Raw genomic sequence first — 19,344 nt, forward strand, 5'->3', positions numbered from 1 at the left:
TTTCCACAAAACAGAATTCTCATTCATTTTCTCAAGAATTATCTTCCCATTTACTTCTTCTATGAGCAATATAAATTAATTCCAAATTGAAATCTTAAGCATAAGATGTCACCATACTTTTTAGCTGAGAGTTTCTTAATATTTCATGAGGTGTCTCCATGCTTCAGCTGAGAGTTTGATGATATTACAACGGTGCAAACTTAACTCATGCCTAGTCATTGCAACTAAATTATGATATTATACTTTAGCTGAGAGTTTCATGATATTACAACAGTGCAAGCTTAACTCATGTCTAGTTGTTGTAACTAAATTATGATATTATACTTCAGCTGAGAGTTTTCATGATATTATAACAGTGCAAACTTAACCCATGCCCAATTGTTGTAACAAAATTATTATTTGTAATTTGATCCTATTAGTTTGGATATTTTGTAAAATTTTAAAGACGGGAAAGTGATTTTTACACATATCTTTCCCCTTATACACTTCCGTTCATTTTTAATATTTGAATTGCATAAATTAAAATCGTATAGACTCATCCAACAATTAGAATCTCTTAATTTGTCAAATACCATGATATTTAAGTGGGTCTAAAAATTGATGAGAGTCTTGAGACTTACGTTTAATTAAGTGGGTCTAAAAGGCTTGACAAAGGCTATTTATTTCTAGAAATCCTTAATTTTTCAAGTCAATATCTTAAGGAATCATATCATACCTTGCTCCATAAGATCAACACCTCGTGTTAGCATGATTGTGAAAGTTCATTTGAACTTTTCCAATTTTTGTTTAATTTTTCAAATGAGTGTGAGCCTTTGTCTGGATGAGAAGGAACTGGAGATTCTTGATAGAGACAAGTACCCTATTTACAAAGTAAGCTAGCTAAAACATGAAAACTAAGTAACTAGGTTTGATTTTAGTGCCCATTTTGAGGACGAGCAACTTGTGTAATTGCACATGGACCTCGCTTTTAGAAGGGCCCAACTTTTGGTATGGTTAGATTAATTAACTTTGCGATTTAATTACTTTGATACTTGTTTGGGCTGAGAGAATGGAGTGAGAGGTTAAGAGGTTAAGAGATTAAGGAAAGAATGTGTGGATTTTCGATTTCAAATTTTTAATATCATTTGAAGTTGTGGATCTGCCCTTTGATGTAGTGTTTTGCTATATTATTCATCATTTGTTTGGTTTCATAACTTCTTTTATATGTTCACTACTGATTTTATTGATTGATCATATAATTTTAGTAATAAAATCTCTTTTAATTATGATACTAATACATGGTAAAGTTTCAGTACATTTTGGTGAGATTATGTAATTAGGTAGCAGAGCAAAAGGGCCTGTTTAGAATTTCTTCACATAGTTTTCGAAATATTAGAGACGACCCAGTTGATTTATTAATTATAATGCCAATGTTTGTCAATCGTTTACACGTGATGCATTTTAGTTCTTCATTGATTTTTTTTTATATATAATTTATTTACTTCAATCAATGGTTGAGAATCGTTCGCTCAATGTTTCTGTACTCAATCCAAAGATAATGAAAATAATCCATCACAAATGAATTCCGCTTTAACTTTTTCTTAATGCACTTCTATAAATTATCAAGACAGTTAACCCTGAATTGTACATTTCCAACCAAATATGGAATTTTCCTTTTCCGCCCTAAGCTAAAGTTTATTGCCAAAGAAGCATCGATCCTCTTTTCTCAAGTGCCAAATTCCTTAGACATGTGTATTTTGAAAGGAAAAGATTTCAATGCTTCACTATCAATTGAAAGTAACATTAGATTTCTGGTGTAAAAGGAATCGTGTTATCGGCATTGTTTGAAAAAGAAAAGGAAAGAAAAATATTTAAGAACACAATACAAGCTACAGTTCACATGGAAAAAAAACATTGGCCCTTTCTAAGGTGGTTCTTGAGAGTGATGCGTTGGTGGTGGTGCAGTCCGTTGGCGCCTTCACCAAGCAACTCCCCATTGAGGTTGATTGCAGAGTCCACTATAGAAATTTGGCGTTGCTTTGAGTCATCTCGATTTGTCATATTCGTAGATCCGCCAATACGGTAGCAGAGACAATTACTAAGTTGACCTTATACTCTACTTTTGATTTTTGTTGGTTTGGCTTTTAAGGAGCCTTCACATTTGATCTAGGACGTACTTTTTGAAGATTTTAATCTTTCCTATTTTTATCAATAAAACGTTGTCGTTTCGTTTTAAAAAAAATTATCATTGAATATTGAATGAGAATTAAAAATAACCGGTTTGAATCATGAAACTGTATTATAATACGACATGAAACAATAGTAACTTTCATATTACATAACAAGTAAATTCGCAAAACTTCAAAAGAAGTCTATAGATATCTATTTAAGAAAGCAAATGGCCACGTGACTTGGTGTTGGATTATTTCCACAATTCAGAATCATGTTTCATAATTTAAACCGTCGATTTTTTCAATCTGATCAATCAAGACAAGCTAAACAACATATACTCTCTCTCTCTCTCTCTCTCTGTGTGGTGAACCCTTGCCGGTTGTGTGCAGTGAGTGAGCAGGGATCATGATTCACGAGCGCAGAAGGTCCAAGCAATTTGGTGTCACCGTCCCCGCAGCACGACAGAAACCAATTGTTGCGACTGTTACTCTCGCATGCAATTTATTTTTGGCAAAACCCTTTTAACTTGCAATGTCCAAAAGGATGCACTGTAGGTATAGGCCATGCATGCTTAAAAGTTAATAGTTAATACTCACCAACACCACACCTCGACTTGCATCTGCATGTCTCTCTCTCTCAGCATGTTTATATGGACCCTATTTCTTCTTACTACACATACCTCTAACAACGACCCAAAGTTATAAGATCTTGTACACGATTTTCTTCTTTCGTATCTAATTGACATTTAAATAATTGAATCGCCAATTATTCTCGTATTATTAGGGTACTGAGTGAGATAGTAGTTTCTTTAAAGATGTCACGTGTTGAGTTTGATGAGATGTACGTTTATGACATCTTTTAACTAGATTGTTCTCACTTTGTACTGTTATTACTTGCCAAGAATTCAATCATTAGATACATACATATATACCTTTTGTATTCTTCTAAAACAATCTATACAACTACCATTAATGGTGGAAAAATACTGTATTGTCGATCCCCATCACTTTAATGCGTGAAGATTGTCGTTGTCGATTGTAGCAGAAATGTTGGGTCGTAACTGGCTAACACCTAGTTGGCTTCTAAACCATGAAATCACATCACCTTAATTAGTATTTATAATTGTGACTTAGATTATCTAAGTTTAGACAAAGGGGAATCGAAACAGTGGGAAAACCATGTGCCAAAACCGAAAAAAAGATAATAACATGCAAAACAAGCTAAAAAAATAAAAAAATAAAAGAAGATTAGGTAAAAAATGAAAATCTTCAAGAAGAAAAAACTAACTTGTAGACCAAGATGCTAAAAACAAAAAATTCGTGTGCTAAAAAAGATTCTCCAAAAATAGAGTCTCACCCCATAAGAAAAGATGAGAGCAACTCTAAATGATAAAGCTTGCATTCCTCCATTGGGGGAAGAACTCATTCTTCCATTTACAAATAATATATCTTCATCGTGTAAATTTAATAACTGAAACCGTTCAATCTCTTAATCTTTCATTTGAAGATGATCCCTACAAAAAATCATTTAAAGTCATCCAAATAAATCAAATAAATCAACAATGTAGATACCAAATAACATATTTGTGATGAATTGTTGATTTATATGATACATTTAGATAACTAAACGATATCGGATTCGAATGATTTTTTGTACGCATGATCTTCAAATGCAGATTAAGAGATTGAATAATTCTGATTATAAAGTTTCTACAATAAAGATGCGTTATTGCAGATGAGAGAATGAGTTCATCCCCTCAAAACGAAATGCAAGTATTATCCAACTTTAAATAGCTAGTTGAGGTAAAGACGAGACTAACTTTAAATAGCTAACTTGTCAGCAACTTCATTCATTTCTCTAAAACTAATAAAGTTAGGAATTTGCGAATAAATGCATCAATAGAAACACAAATGACTAGTTGAATGTTACACGTAACTTCCCTGTATACGGATATAAATCATTTCAGGTGGGCCTTACCTCACATGCCCAAAAAGCCCTTTACCTTTGGACACAAAAGCCTAAATCTCAAAGACCTAATTGAGCATCGTAGACCCATTTCCACGCGACCCTACACAATCAACTCCCACGTGAAGAACAATGTCAGATGTCATATAAATTCTCACAAATGATTATCTTTGATTAAAACATTATTTTACTGTTACCCATATGAAAAGGAAGTATTATAAAAATTAAAAAATATGCGTGCACAACGGAAACTAGACCAACTGTAAAGTGGTTGGAGAATTATGAAACAGTCATGATAATAGTGACTAGAAAATATATTAGTTTATTGTAGTCTCTAGTCTCACTGTTTCTGATAACGATGGGGAATGATGGTGTTCTCGGCACTTATTTTTACTTTTTACATACTTCTGTCAAATTTTAATTATTAGATTGCACGAATTAAAAAAGATCAATGAATAAAAATTAATAAGAGTATATGAAAGGTAAAAATAAATGTGTAACCAGCTATACCCAAAATAAAAAGGTTTATTTTGTATTTATTTATTTATTTTTTAATCACAAATGGTTCCTGAGATTAATTAAACTCATCATTTTGGTTCCTCATTTTCAAAATCAATCAATGCCGTCCCTGACATTCACTACCCCATATCAAGTTGGTCATTCTGTTAAGATTCCATTAACTATTCTGTTAGTTTGTATGTGGGACCCATAAATCCAATGAAATGGTGACACGTGTATTACATAAAATAAAGGTTTTTCTTGAAAATGATCGATGACATTAATCCAACTACTCATTTTGGTCCCTGAGTTTCAAAAATTGATAAATTTTGTCTCTAACTTTCACTACTGCACATCAATTCAGTCATTCTGTTAAAATTTCATTAATATTTTTCGTTTATGTGCTGATGTGATCCCACTAATCCAATTATATGGCTCAACGAGATTAACTATAAGAAACTACATTTTTTAAGAATGAACCAATGGCCCCACTGACATTTTTCTCGCATCTCACAACCGCAATTGGAAGAAAAAAAAATCAATCTAAATTCGATAAAATTGAATCCAAATTCAATTCAAATTTGATAGGATTATAAACAACTAAAGAGAACGAGGATTGAGTTCAGGAGGCCAAATACTTTAGTGGTGTCATGGTGCCTCCTTTTTCTTTTTGAGCATAACCTGATGAAGACGGCGATGACTTTTTTTTCTTTTAGTTTTGGTTTTTAGTTTCTTATTTTACTTTTAGTTTTAAATCGCAAAAAAAAAAAAAAAAAAAAAGCTTCTTATAGTTAATCTGTGTGACGCCATATGATTGAGTGGGACAAAAGATATTGACGAAACTTTAACGGAATGATTCAATTAAAGTGCGGTATTGAAAGTCAGGGATCAAATTTATCAATTTTTGATACTCAGGGACCAAAATGAGGTGTTGGATTAATGTCAGGGACCATTTGTGATAAAAACTCTTATTTTGTGTAATCCACGTGTCATCATTTCATTGGATTTATAGGTCCTACATGCAAACTAACAAAATAGTTGACAAAATTTTAACGGAATAACCAAATTGATGTGCGGTAGTGAATGTCAGGAACGACATTGATTGATTTTGAATGTGAGAGACCAAAATGACGAGTTTAATCAATCTCATGGATCATTTGTGATAAAAATCCTAATAAAAAATGACAGAGCAATGTAGAGTTAAAAGTGAACTTTTTCAAAGTATTCGTATTCAAATAGATACTCCACCTGTTATAAAATAAGTGGAAAAATACGAAAAAATATATCATTTTCTCCATTTATATTTTGACATTTTTGAATATCTGGCGTTTAAATATTTAATGAATGATGAATCCCAACTAGCTTTTTTACTAAGTACTTTAAAGATCATCACAAAAAAGTTGATTAAGATTCGTAGAATTGTAGGATTGGATGATTGTATTTATTGGGTTCAAAGAAGACGCTTTATCAGGGCTAATTCACTGCTATTCCAGGGCTAATTCACTCCAAGCTGATCTTTTATCCAGGGCTAATTCACTAATATTCCCACCAAAGAAGACGGTCATGGGGACCGGAGCTAACAATGGCCACTAGCGACGTAAATGGGACGGAGGTTTCTATGGGTTACCGGATACGAAAGTGGATATTCCGGCAAACAGGTACGCAGCTGATCGAAGGAGGACGGAACATGCCAACACACCTGGCACACAACCTGCCATGCGAAAGGAGTACGCTGACTCTTCTAGTACGACCGCAGGTCTGGTTTTTAGTGTTGTTACTGACACTAAAAAAAAATGTCATTACTTCTTATACAAAATTTTCTTTAAATTTTTAATAAATTTATAATGCAGAATGAAAATTTTTAGTGCAGGTAGTAGCTTCCTCAAATTAAATGAATAAACGATCTTCAATTTGAGTTATTTTATTATATGAATGATAAAATAAAAGGTTTATCATATAACATTCTTGAATGAGAAAGAGAATGGAGAAGGAAAAAAAAAAAAAAACGTACAAGTGAAGCTAGCTAACTTTCCCATATTATCATAAGTTGCCACCGAACCACATTCTTTTCCAACTCTCCATGAGATTTCTGCGGTTACCATTTCTTTAGACAATTTTTTCAAAGCTTTATATATAATTTGATAAATTCCATCAGATACTTCAAAGACTGAATGTTGATCTATTTTTTGTTCTCTTGATTATATCCCTTACATTCAAAAGGATCTTGCCACTTGCCTTTTTTTTCACCACATTCATTTCCACTTTCCACTTGATTCCTCCTTTGCAAATTTTCAATGAAATTCAGGAGGACTGTCCTTCTATTTTTCTTTCAACTCATCTCCTTTTCTTTGTTGTATAATGCATGTGAAGGTTGTTGAACAAATTGATGAGAACAATGACGCAATCAAAGAATTTTCTCTGACTTTTTCAACAGCTCTGAAACCTTCTAGATAGTTGTCAAGTTCTGCTACGGTGACCTAATGAGCCAGTTATGTTTGGTTATGGTGAAAGGGATGGGAAGGGGGAGAAATAAGAGGGGAGATAATCCGAGTCCTAAAATTTGAGCTACTTAGATCAACTCCAATGATTGTGTTAAAACTCAAGATTAAGTTTTAAACCTGCCTCAAGCTTCTCCAATCATTAGGCTAAAAAAATATTTTGGGTTAAAACTTATTTTTTGGCCAAATTTAACCCAGAAAATAAGCCAAGGTTAGTGGCTGAGACACAGTTGATGACAATGTCAACCACTTGCAGAATGACCAACGACTATTTTTTTTATTGGTACGGCTCACATGGTTGAACTGTTGATTGAACCAACGATCCAGATTCAATTTTTAAAATAATCATATTTATAAATACATTAAATCCAACGATTGAGATCAAAAAGAAAATCTAACAACCTAAAAGTACATCCAACTGCTAAAACAAGTAAGAAAATTATGTAAATCATAATTCACTAAAAAACTCTGTAAACACCTATAATACCCCGTATTTAAAAAAAAAATGATAATATGTATATATGTATGTATGTGGGTAATTATTTTTACTTACCTATTTTCGATATGTAAAATAGTTTCAATGTAAAATCCTTTATGCTACAAATTATTTCAAAAACTAGCTATTTCATGTTCATATGTAATTAGAGATATTTTTAGTTTGAATTGGAGAAGGGAGATTAAATGAGTTTGGTTTGATTTTCCTCACAAAGGGACCAAGATTTTGAGGTTCGACTAAATGAGTAATTTTGTCTTGATATTTTCTGTCAAGGATGAGGTGGAGATTTTGTAACATTAGGAGTTAATGATTTGGTGATTACTCACCACTCTAAATGTAAAGGTGGAAGTCTACTTAAGAGTGAGTTGGCAAGTTTGTCTTCATTAGGAATTTAAGAGTTAAATGTTTGGTGATGATTCATCCCTCCAAAATTTGAAGAGGTGGGATTCATATCCCTTAGACTTTGGATGTGGCTTTTGAGTGTTTGTTCACCTTGCATGATATTGATTAGCTTCACATTTGTTGTTTTGCTATTGGACCACATTTCATTGCTAAGGATTAGGACAACATTTATTGCCTTGTTATTGGAAGACATTTTATGGTGATAATTAGGTTAACATTTGGTGCATGTGTTTCTATTGGAACACACTTTATGTTTAATGATTGGTACAACACTTGCTTTCTTTCTATTGGCACACTTGTGGAGATTCTTTGGAGAGGAAGATGTCATGCAATCTTTATAAAGGTAGGAGCAAGAACCAACGGAAGACATGGAGAGAACAGAAGAGGAAGAAAAAGAAAAAGAACAACTCCAAAAAAAAAAGCCATCCTCCCTTTCATATTACCTCCTTATCTTTCTTCAAGGCTTTTAATCCATCTTTCATTGTATTTGTAAGTCCCTCATATATAGTGAAATACAACGAAAGAAAACCCCAGTGGATGTTGTTGATTTGGCGAACCACTTAAATCTTGTGTTGTTTATGCATTTACAATTGGAGATCATTGCCATGAAAAGCACTTCCACCAAACCATCGAAAATCTCCATTTATTTCCCTTGAGAATGATGTACAAAAAGTGTGAGACAAATCCCAAAAAAATACATGAGACCTTATCCAACAAATCTCTCCACCAAACTCACCATCATTTTCATCTATCGAAAGAAAGATATCCAAAAACCAGAAATTCGTCCAGCCTATTTAACAGACCAAAACACCATCATCCATAGACTATATCATGGTACTTTCTTCATGCGAGTTGTGTGTCTGTCTCTTTACCATGATACATCCAAATTTCAGGAAAATCCAACGGTGCGATCATCTAATATGTTTGAAATACCAACTCAGTCTCTAATCCCGCAGAAAACTGGATAGCCATGTTATGAGTACCAAAACCCCATTTTTTATAGCTCCACACTTCCTTCACAAATGTTGTTCTTTATCATCTCCTCTATAACATATCCAAAAACCACGACAATCCAATCTATGTGCTAACTTGTACCCTAGTTCGAACAGCTAATGTTCGGTTGAGCTAGCCTTCTCTGCCAACCTCTTTGCATGGCCAACATCTCTAGTTTCTTTCTCTCCCTTCCATGGAAGTTTTTCAGCAATCTGACCCCTACTACATATGTAGAATTTCAGCTATATTAAAGAAGAGTAAAGGGAAGTGGTGAAGAGAACAAGGGGGAGGAAATGGTAACATATTGCTTATCATTTACATTAAATATTATTATTTTGTTAATATTATGATTATATTACTCTTGTTACTAATCAATTTGATTTTTGTTGAAGCTTATAGGCTTGTTAAAGAAAATGTGAGTATTGATATCTATGTGAACATGACATATACATATGCATCGCAAAGCAAGAAAAAGAGTTGTGTTGAGTCTTGTAAAGTGTTTGAGTTGTGAAGATATTCAAGGGCTGAAGTTTGCCTTGAATATAAAATAATGAACCTTGTATATGTCAAGCGTAGGGTGCAGGGCTTGAGTATACAAATTGGTTGATTATAAAAATAATGAAATCTTGTATATGTCAGGCATCGGGGGAAGGGCTTGAATATACAATTGAGCGTTAGGGGAAATGCCTGTTTAATAAAGTGGAAATTGAGAGTTTAATTACAAAAATTGGGTTTAAGGGATGAATGGGAGTTAACTCATATTCTAACATACTTGGAGCCAAGTGATATAAGCATCATATGGGACGTGCAGGCTTGGGTGCCTTAGGTATGTGTTAGCGAGATTAGAAGGGAGTGAATACATTTATCCATCTCATTTGCATATATTTCATGTGTTTGAAAGAATTGTTACAATTTAATTATCATCTAATTGGTAGTATTTGTTGTGAATTAATTTGTACACTATTTTATTCCGCGGCGTATTCGAAAAATTTGTATGTAAGATTTGTTATATGTTGTACGGTGTAATCATTATAATTTTATTTTATTTTCCACCATATCTTGGTTGTAGAATTTATTTCTATAGCTAAGATATGACGCACACCCTAACTCGTGAATAGTTTTTATTCGCGGGTCAGGGCGTGACAATACCTACCTATGTACTTGTTCAAAGATCCACACAAAATCCACTTTCGTCAAACCATTCTTCCTTTTTTTTTTTCATTCTACCCACCTATGTATTTGTGTTTAAGAATAGGATAGGTTATGTGGTTTTCCATGTTCTTTTATTTGGTGCATATGTGTAAGAATGAGGTAGGTTTAGTGATTTTTCATTATTTGTCAGAATTTAAATAATTTAAGGTTAAAATACTCATAAAAATAAATTAGGATCATTTACCTAATTTTTTTTTTATTTAAATTTACTGAAAAATTAGGCTAAAATCATTTTTTTTAAAAATTAGCGTAAAAAATTTAAGCTAAAACCGTTGGATGAGAAAAACTGTTTTTATTTCTGAGTGAAAATCTAAAATTTTTGGGGAGCTAATTATTAAGTCTTAACCCCAACCATTAGAGTTGGTCTTAATGAAAAAAATGAGCATAATAAGCTGAGTTAAACAAATTATTATAAAATATTGTATCATATTAATGTGGCAAAAACAAGGTTCTAAAAGGCGTTAGATGCTAGTTGGGCGGCGGGTTGGGCCCTAGCGCCTAAACAACTAACGAGAGCCTAGGCCGACTAGGTGGATTTAAGTAAATTTAATATATCTCTTTAGTATCTTAGTGAATTTGGTGGTATGAAATAGAAGTTCAAATAATCACAAGTATGTGTTAATTTATAAAATATCTTTTAGAGATCATATTAATTTATTTTGAATTTAAAGAGAAATGAAAGTGTCAAATATGTGGGTATGAAAAGAAAAGTGGAACATTGGGATGGATAAAGATGGGCAACATCTGTGACATCCCACATCGCCCAGGGGAGTGATCCTTATATGTATATTCTCATCCCTACCTAGCACGATGCCTTTTGGGAGCTCACTGGCTTCGTGTTTCATGGGAACTTCGAAGTTAAGCGAGTAGCGCACGAAAGCATTCCCAAGATGGGTGACCCATCGGGATGTTCTTGTGTGAGTTCCCAAAAACAAAACCATGAGGGTGTGCTAGGGGTCCAAAGCAGACAATATCGTGTTACGGTGGTGGAGCGGGCCTGGGAAGTGATCCGCCCCTGGCCGAGATGTGACATTTGGTATCAGAGCCTAACCCTGGTCGTGTGTGTACCGACGAGAAAGTCGGGCCCCTAAGAGGGGTGGATCACTTCTTGGGCCCGCTCCACCACCGTAGCACGATATTGTTCGCTTTGGGCTTACCATTCCCTCACGGTTTTGTTTTTGAGAACTCACGAGCAACTTCCCAGTGGGTCACCCATCATGGGATTGCTCTAGCCCCTTTCTCGCTTAACTTCGGAATTTCTACGGAACCCAAAGCCAGTGAGTTCCCAAAAGGCCTCGTGCTAGGTATGGATGAGAATATACATATAAGGATCACTCCCCTGGGTGATGTGAGATGTCACAACATCAACCTGACAATCTATATTTTTTTTTAATGAGAAAAAAATCAATAGCACTTGATGCTATGGACTGACAACCTCTTTTTCTTGTAGGTGAGGCTTAAACAAAAAAAAAAAAAAATGTGAAATTATGTTATTGCCCTTAATCTTTTGTTGTAATAGAAGACTAAATAATGTTTTCACTCTCGTTTAATTGACAAAGAGGGTTCTATTAATATGTAGTTTAGATTAGATAAAAGGTAATATCAAATAAATATTATATAATAAAAAATTATTATTTTTTAAACCTCGACGGTACGAGTAGAATTTTTATTGAAACGAATATGATAAAAAATATTATTATTACTTTTAATACTTATATTCATATAGATATAAGATAATATCTAACAAATATAAAAATTTGTTGCAGTCATATTTAGAATAGGAATGTGATTATACAAATCTTAGGGAATATGGGAAAGTATTATATATTCCTATTAGGATTAGGTTACCTATTAAATGTTGTAATTCTAAAGGGAAAGGTTTTACCCTTTCTACTACTATAAATAAAGGCACAATGGGGTGAGTCAAACACACCTCACAATTAAATTAATCTCTCTTCTCCCTCAATCTTGTTGCACCCCTCTCTTTCTCTAAACCCTAGAGCGCTTAATCAAATAGGCTTACAACACGTTATCAGCACGCTCTTGCCAGAAGCTGAGGAATTGACGCATCATAAGAGGAGGCTATCATCCGCCACATTCAAAGGCTTATTCGTTTTCTGCTAATCAGGTATGCTTAAAATAAAGGAAGATATTTGAAACATCCACGAAGCATGAAAACATTCTCCATGATGCATGAACCCCCCCTATGTTTACATTTTCCATCCGATATATATATATATATATATATATATATATATATATATATATTGTATATGTTCATATATTTTTCAATATATATATTTGTTTCATGCATCGCACAATTAAATTGTTATGTGGAATTTGTGAGTCAAATTATATAAAATAAATTAGAAGCATATTTAGGGTTTCCTAAACCCTAAGGGCTTTTTTTTTTTTTTTTTTTGAAAAAAAAAAGGGAAATTGGACATTAGATGACACTACCTCTGCGGCACAACATTGGTAGCAGCCCTTTGGGCTTTACTACACCTACTTGAACCCCCAGGCCTTTGGCCTGATTGATTTGAATAAGCTTGCAGCCCTAGGTCTATCACTGAGTAGGCCCGCAACTTTCATGGATCCAGACCAAACCCACGACAAGCCTTGCTTGCTCGATCATTGTCCCGCACGCATCTAGGCCCATAGACCTGCTCTCTCTGGTGCCAGCCCACTCGATTGGGCCTAGTTTCCTTGTCGCTGGCCGCACAGGAAGCCAGCTTATGCAGCTGAGCTCCCATTCAAACCCTCACCCCAGCCCATGGGGCTGGGTTTTGTTCCCCTGTGCATCACCCATAAGGCCAGCACCTACTGGGCCTTGTCCCGTGCACCCCCTTCAGCCCAAACTGAAACCCAGTTACGGATGGGGCTTCTCCTTCACCTATGTGGCCTGCAGCCCACCCCCGAGGTCTTTTAGGCTTTGCCTTATACTTAAGGCACCCAAACCCGTGCCACTTAACCCATAGTACCAAGCCTAATATTATTTTGGGGCTATATTTTTTATCCAATAATATTATTTTAATATTATTTTGCTTCTACAATCGACCCGGTATGACCTGATTTATTGAATTAATTAAAAGTGACATGCAGTCCATTAATCTGATAATGAATCCAAAATTATTGACCTGAAGATCATTTTTGGACATTAACGATTCAATAATTTACTTTTATACTTTGAACTGTCACATACTTTCGTAGTAATGAAGCTCTCACACTTGAGTTCCCGAAGAAACTCAAATCCACTACACTAAGTTAGTATATTGCATTATGTGTTTCTTGCAGGAACCTTTCATTATGAACTAATTGTTCATAAAAACTAAATTGAACCTGTAGTTTCAAATTTAGTGCCTTTGAAACCTAAGTTTTCATTCAAAACATACCACATGAAACCCATTGTTTTCATGCATAAATTAAACCACTACATGTCTATAGAACTTGTATGTTCTACGATATATGTCTATGGCTTACCATATGACTAATCACGTTTTCTCCCTCCGTTTTAGGGATATGTTGAACTCGAACAAGCTTAATTTCTTCGCTCTAGAAATCTCTGGAAGAAACTATCTGAAGTAGGTTCAAGATGTGATGCTCCATCTCACTACAAAGGGCATTAGAGCCACCATCAAGGCACCTATCACCAACAAACCTATTGACAAAGCTCAGAAGGCTACTGCAATGATCTTCATTCGAAGACACATCCATGATGCACTGCAGACTGAGTATCTCGCTGAGGAGAACCCACGTACCCTTTGGCTTGCTCTGGCTAATCGTTTTGATCACCAGAAAGATATATACTTGCCTGAAGCAAGACATGACTGACAGCATCTTTGCTTCCAAGACTTTAAGTCCGTGTATGAATACAACTCTGAAGTTGGTAGAATCCGTTCTTTGTTGAAATTCTGCAAAGTGGAACTAACCGAATTAGATCTTCTGGAGAATACCTATTCGACCTTCCATGCCACCAATATTGTCCTGTAGCAACAATATTGGGCACAGAAATTCACCAAGTTCTAGGATTTGATCTCTGTTTTACTTATCGCTGAAAAGCAGAACTCGCTTTTGATGAAAAATCATTAAGCTCGACCCATTGGCTCGAACGCCGCGCCTGAAGCACATGCGACTAATTCTAGTAGCCATAGACGACGAAAAAACCGTCGTGGCTGCGACAATGGGCGGCAAGCCCAACCACGGGCCCAAGGTCAATAGAGTGCCGTACCTAAGGCAAGAAATATGACCCAGCAGTGTCCACCACTCGCCCCTAAGGCCCCAAACTTTAAGAACAAGGGCAAAGCTCCTGTTCAGGTTGCTTCTACTAAATTGGACATGTGTTATCATTGTGGATTCAAGGATCATTGGTCATGCGTATGTCGAGCTTCCCCTGAGGCCATTGCCAAGTATCATTTCCGTCCTGAGTCTAACTTTGTACATGTGGATCATTCGGAAGATGCAACTACATCAATGGAGATATCGAATTTTCAAGAGGCGTCAGCGCCTATGGAAGAATAAATTAGACATGTTTTTAGGGTGTTTTACCCCTAGTGGCCGAACCCACTAGGAGTGGCCGGCCATACTCCCCTCTTTTGTTAAGTGTATGGTTTAAATTTGAACAACTTTTCTATGTATTTGGAATAATTTGTTTGGTTTTGGTTTGTTTTGAATTATGGATTGTTATTTGAATGGATATTATTCTCTCAAATTGCTTAATTGGATGAATGGACTTATATCTATGCATGTGACCAATTCAATCAATTTATTTCTAGGTATGTCTAGTGGGGAAGTTAGTTGTCTGACAGATAGTGCAACCACGCACACCATCTTGCGTGAACGACACTATTTTACTAACTTAATACCCAAGAAAGCTCATTTGACAACTCTCTCATGCCCGTCCAACCTGATTGAAGGATACGAAAAGGCACGTATCATGTTGTCTAATGATACAATCTTGACCATTAAGGAGGCAATCTATTCTCTACGTTCTGGCAAAACGTTACTGAGTTTTAGAGATATTCGAGATAATAAATATCATCTTGAAACCACTAAAGATCATGGTTCTGAATTTCTTTCTATCACTTCATACAAATATGGCCAGAAACATATTCACGAGAAGTTGGAACGTCTGCCGAGTGGGTTGTACATCACAACCATTCGCGGCATAGAAGCTAGACATGGCAATTTCTTACACGACCTGTTAACACGACATGTAAACGACACAAAAATAACGGGTTTCAGATCAACATGATAACTAATCGGGTCATTATCGGGTCACATGATAATAACCCGTTAATAACGGGTCCTTAATAGGTTTACACGAGAGTGACACGCGGGTAACCTGTTTCGACATGATAAGAAAAAAGTTATTTTGATGATTTTAATTTTTTAAACTACTAAAAAAATTTACTATAAAATACAATAGATATAATGAATATGTATATATTGTTTATTAATTATTATTCTATATAAATTTTAAATTTTAAGTTTTATTTATTTATGTATTTTTATAGTATATTATAGGCAAAGATTGAGATTAAAAATCATAAAACACATTAAAAATAAAAATATCAAGTAATTTAAAAATACCAAACACATTAAAAAAAATTATAATAATTAATTTACATGTGCGAAAAATATGAAAAAAAATATGCAAACGCTTGAATTTTTAAAACCATACAAACTCTCATGAATAGTATTTTTAAGGGAGTTCAAAATAAATAAAATTCATAATCATTAATGTATAAGTCTAAAAGATGTGAAAGCATAATAAACGTTCATAATTGCAACCTCAACGCTTAGATGACGGTTACATAGTCATTTAGATTTTTAAAACCCTCCAAATCTCATGAACAATGTTTTTTATTTGAGTGCAAAGTTAATAATAATTATTGTAGAAGTGTGAAAAATGTAATCACTCGTAATGAAAAGTTTTACAACATTCATGAAGGGGTCAAACCCGAAATTTAGTATGTGTGTATATATATATATATATACACACACACACTAATTTAGTATTATGTTTTACATTTTTTTGGGTCAAAGTATGTTTTTCATTTTCATTTTTATTGATTTAAAACATATTTTTCTTAACGGGTAACAGGTCCGGTCATATTACCTGATAATATTAGCGAGTTGATTTCGGGTCGGATCATATTACCCGTTTACTTTAACGGGTATTACACGACACGACCTGTTAAACTATCGGGTATGACACGAAAACGACACGAACACGAGAAACACGACACGAATGCCAGGTTTAATAGAAGCCCACAGTGTGGCCGGCCCTATGCCTGAGTTCCAGGACATTTTGTCGCTTTGACATGATCGTTTGGGTCATACTAAACATGATATGATGCGCCGTATCCTCAAATCTTCTCACGGACATAAGTTACATCCCTATGTTGGATTTCCGTACAAAGATTATTCACGACCCGTCATAGGAATGTAACTTATGTTGGATTTCCGTGATAGGGATGTAACTTATACCCACCATAAGTTACATCCTTATGTCTTCTTTAGGGAAGTTGAATATTCAACCCTCCCATACAAAGATTATTCACGACCCCCTTAAATTTCTTCAGAGGATTCAAGAGGACATTTGTGGACCTATCCAACCAATATACGAACCATTTAAATATTTTATGGTGTTGGTTGATGCATCGATAGATGGTCACATGTTTGCTTGTTGTCCACACGCAACGCCGCATTTGCTAAACTGCTAACTCAAATCATTAAGCTAAGGGCTCACTACCCTGATTATCCGATTAAGTCGATTTGACTGGATAACACTGGAAAGTTTACGTCACAGACTTTTGACGATTATTGCATGTCAGTAAGGATTGATGTGGAACATTATGTGCCTCATGTTCACACCCAAAAAGGCATGGCAGAAGCTTTCATAAAGCTCTTTCAATTGATAGCTTGGACTTTGGTTATGAGAACCAAACTGCCAGTATTTGCCTGGGGTTATGCAATATTGCATGCAACTATGTTGGTCTGCCTGATGCCCACCGCTACCCAACCACATTCACTGTAACAGTTGGTCACTGGATACGAGCATGACGTCTCGCATTTATGTGCCAATAGCGCCGCCACTACGTAGCAAAATGGGTCTTCAGAGAAAAATGGGAATCTATGTCGGTTATAATTCGCCATCAATTGTTCGATACTTAGAACCTTTGACAGGAGATCTCTTTACCACACGTTTTGCGGATTGTCATTTTGATGAAACAGTCTTCCTGTCGTTAGGGGGAGATAACCATGCTAACATTCCCGTAGAACGCCACAAATTGTCGTGGTATGCTCCCACTATGTCTCATTTAGATCCCTGCACTGCCTAGTCTGAAACTGAGGTGTGTCAAATTATAGATTTTCAAAGCATTGCTCAAAGCATGCCAGATGCTTTTAATGATCTAGCTAAGGTAACAAGATCACATATACCTGTTGCAAACACACCTGCAAGGATAAATATACCTCGCGTATGTCAACAACCAGTCTGGGAATTCTGGACCGTCCCCGAAGGTAAGGATGCTGTACCTTCCACTCGGCAAAGTACATTGACGGCTAACCCATCATTTGCTCTAACCCTGAAGCGTGGCAGACCTCTTGATTCAAAGGATTCACAAGCCCGGAAGAGGAAAATGACACCAATTAGTGACCCTAGTTTGAATCCGACCATCGCTCACTCATCCGTTCCAACGCATGAGGTTATTCTAGATTACAATGATGCTTCAGATAAAACATGCCGGCCTCCTAAGAATAGCGAGATTTCGGTCCACTGCACAGTATTGGATGAGGTTTAAAATAGGAATAAAATGATCGTCGACGATGTATTCGCGTACTCAGTAGCTACTGACATCATGCTTAACGATGGCATTGAACCACATTCCGTTGATGAATGCCGATGTAGAATCGATTGGTCAAACTGGAAACAAGCAATCTAGGTCGAACTTGATTCACTCGCGAAACGTAAAGTGTTTGAACATATCATTCCTACACCACCACGTGTAAAGCCTGTTGGCTACAAGTGGGTTTTCGTGAGGAAGCGTAATGAGAAAAATGAAATAGTGCGATTCAAAGCACGCCTCGTAGTGCAAGGCTTCTCTCAGCGCCATGGGATTGATTACGAGAAGACGTATTCCCCTGTAATGGACGTTATAATGTTCCGCTACCTAATCAGTTTGGTAATTTCTGAAAAACTGAATATGCAGCTTATGGATGTGGTAACCACGTATCTCTATGGGGATCTAGATATGGAAATCTATATGAAAGTTCCAGAAGGACTTCCATTGACTGGTTCAAATAGTTCTAGCCCATGGAAGACTCTCTCAATTAGGTTGAGGAGGTCACTCTACGGATTGAAACAATCCGGGCGGATGTGGTATAACCGTCTGAGTGAATATTTGACAAGTCAGGGTTATGTGAACAACGAACTATGCCCATGCGTGTTCATAAAGAAGTCATATTTTGGATTTGTAATTGTTGCAGTTTATGTCGATGACATGAACCTCATTGGGACTCCAGCCGCAAAGCTTGAGGAAATTGTTGCACACCTGAAATCGGAATTTGAGATGAAGGATCTTGGGAAAACTCGATGTTGTCTTGGCCTGGAGATCGAGCATTGTTCGAATGGAATCCTAATACATCAATCGAAATACACCCAAAAGGTGTTGCGTCGTTTTAATGAGGATAAGGCGAAGCCTTCGAGTACACCCATGGTCGTTCGAACTCTAGATGCTAAACGAGATCCTTTCCGTCCAAAGAAGGATAAGGAAGAGATTTTGGAACCCGAAGGTCCTTACCTAAGTGTAATTGGGGCTTTATTGTGCTTGGCTCAGTGCACTAGACCTGACATCTCCTTCATTGTGAATCTATTGGCTAAATACAGCAATGCGCCCACGCACAGACACTGGAGTGGTGTTAAAGACATTTTTCGCTACCTCAAAGGTACTACGGATTTGGGATTACTCTATACCTGCTAATCTCCGAGTGTTGCCGCCCCCTATAGCTCTCAGATTGATTCTCGCCTTGTTGGTTACTCAGATGCTGAATATCAGTCTGACCTACATAGAGCACGTTCTCAAACGGGCTATGTCTTTACCGTTGGAGACCAAGCAAACACTAGTT

Source organism: Pyrus communis, chromosome 8 (assembly GCF_963583255.1).
Source record: "Pyrus communis chromosome 8, drPyrComm1.1, whole genome shotgun sequence".
Lineage (NCBI taxonomy): Eukaryota > Viridiplantae > Streptophyta > Magnoliopsida > Rosales > Rosaceae > Pyrus > Pyrus communis.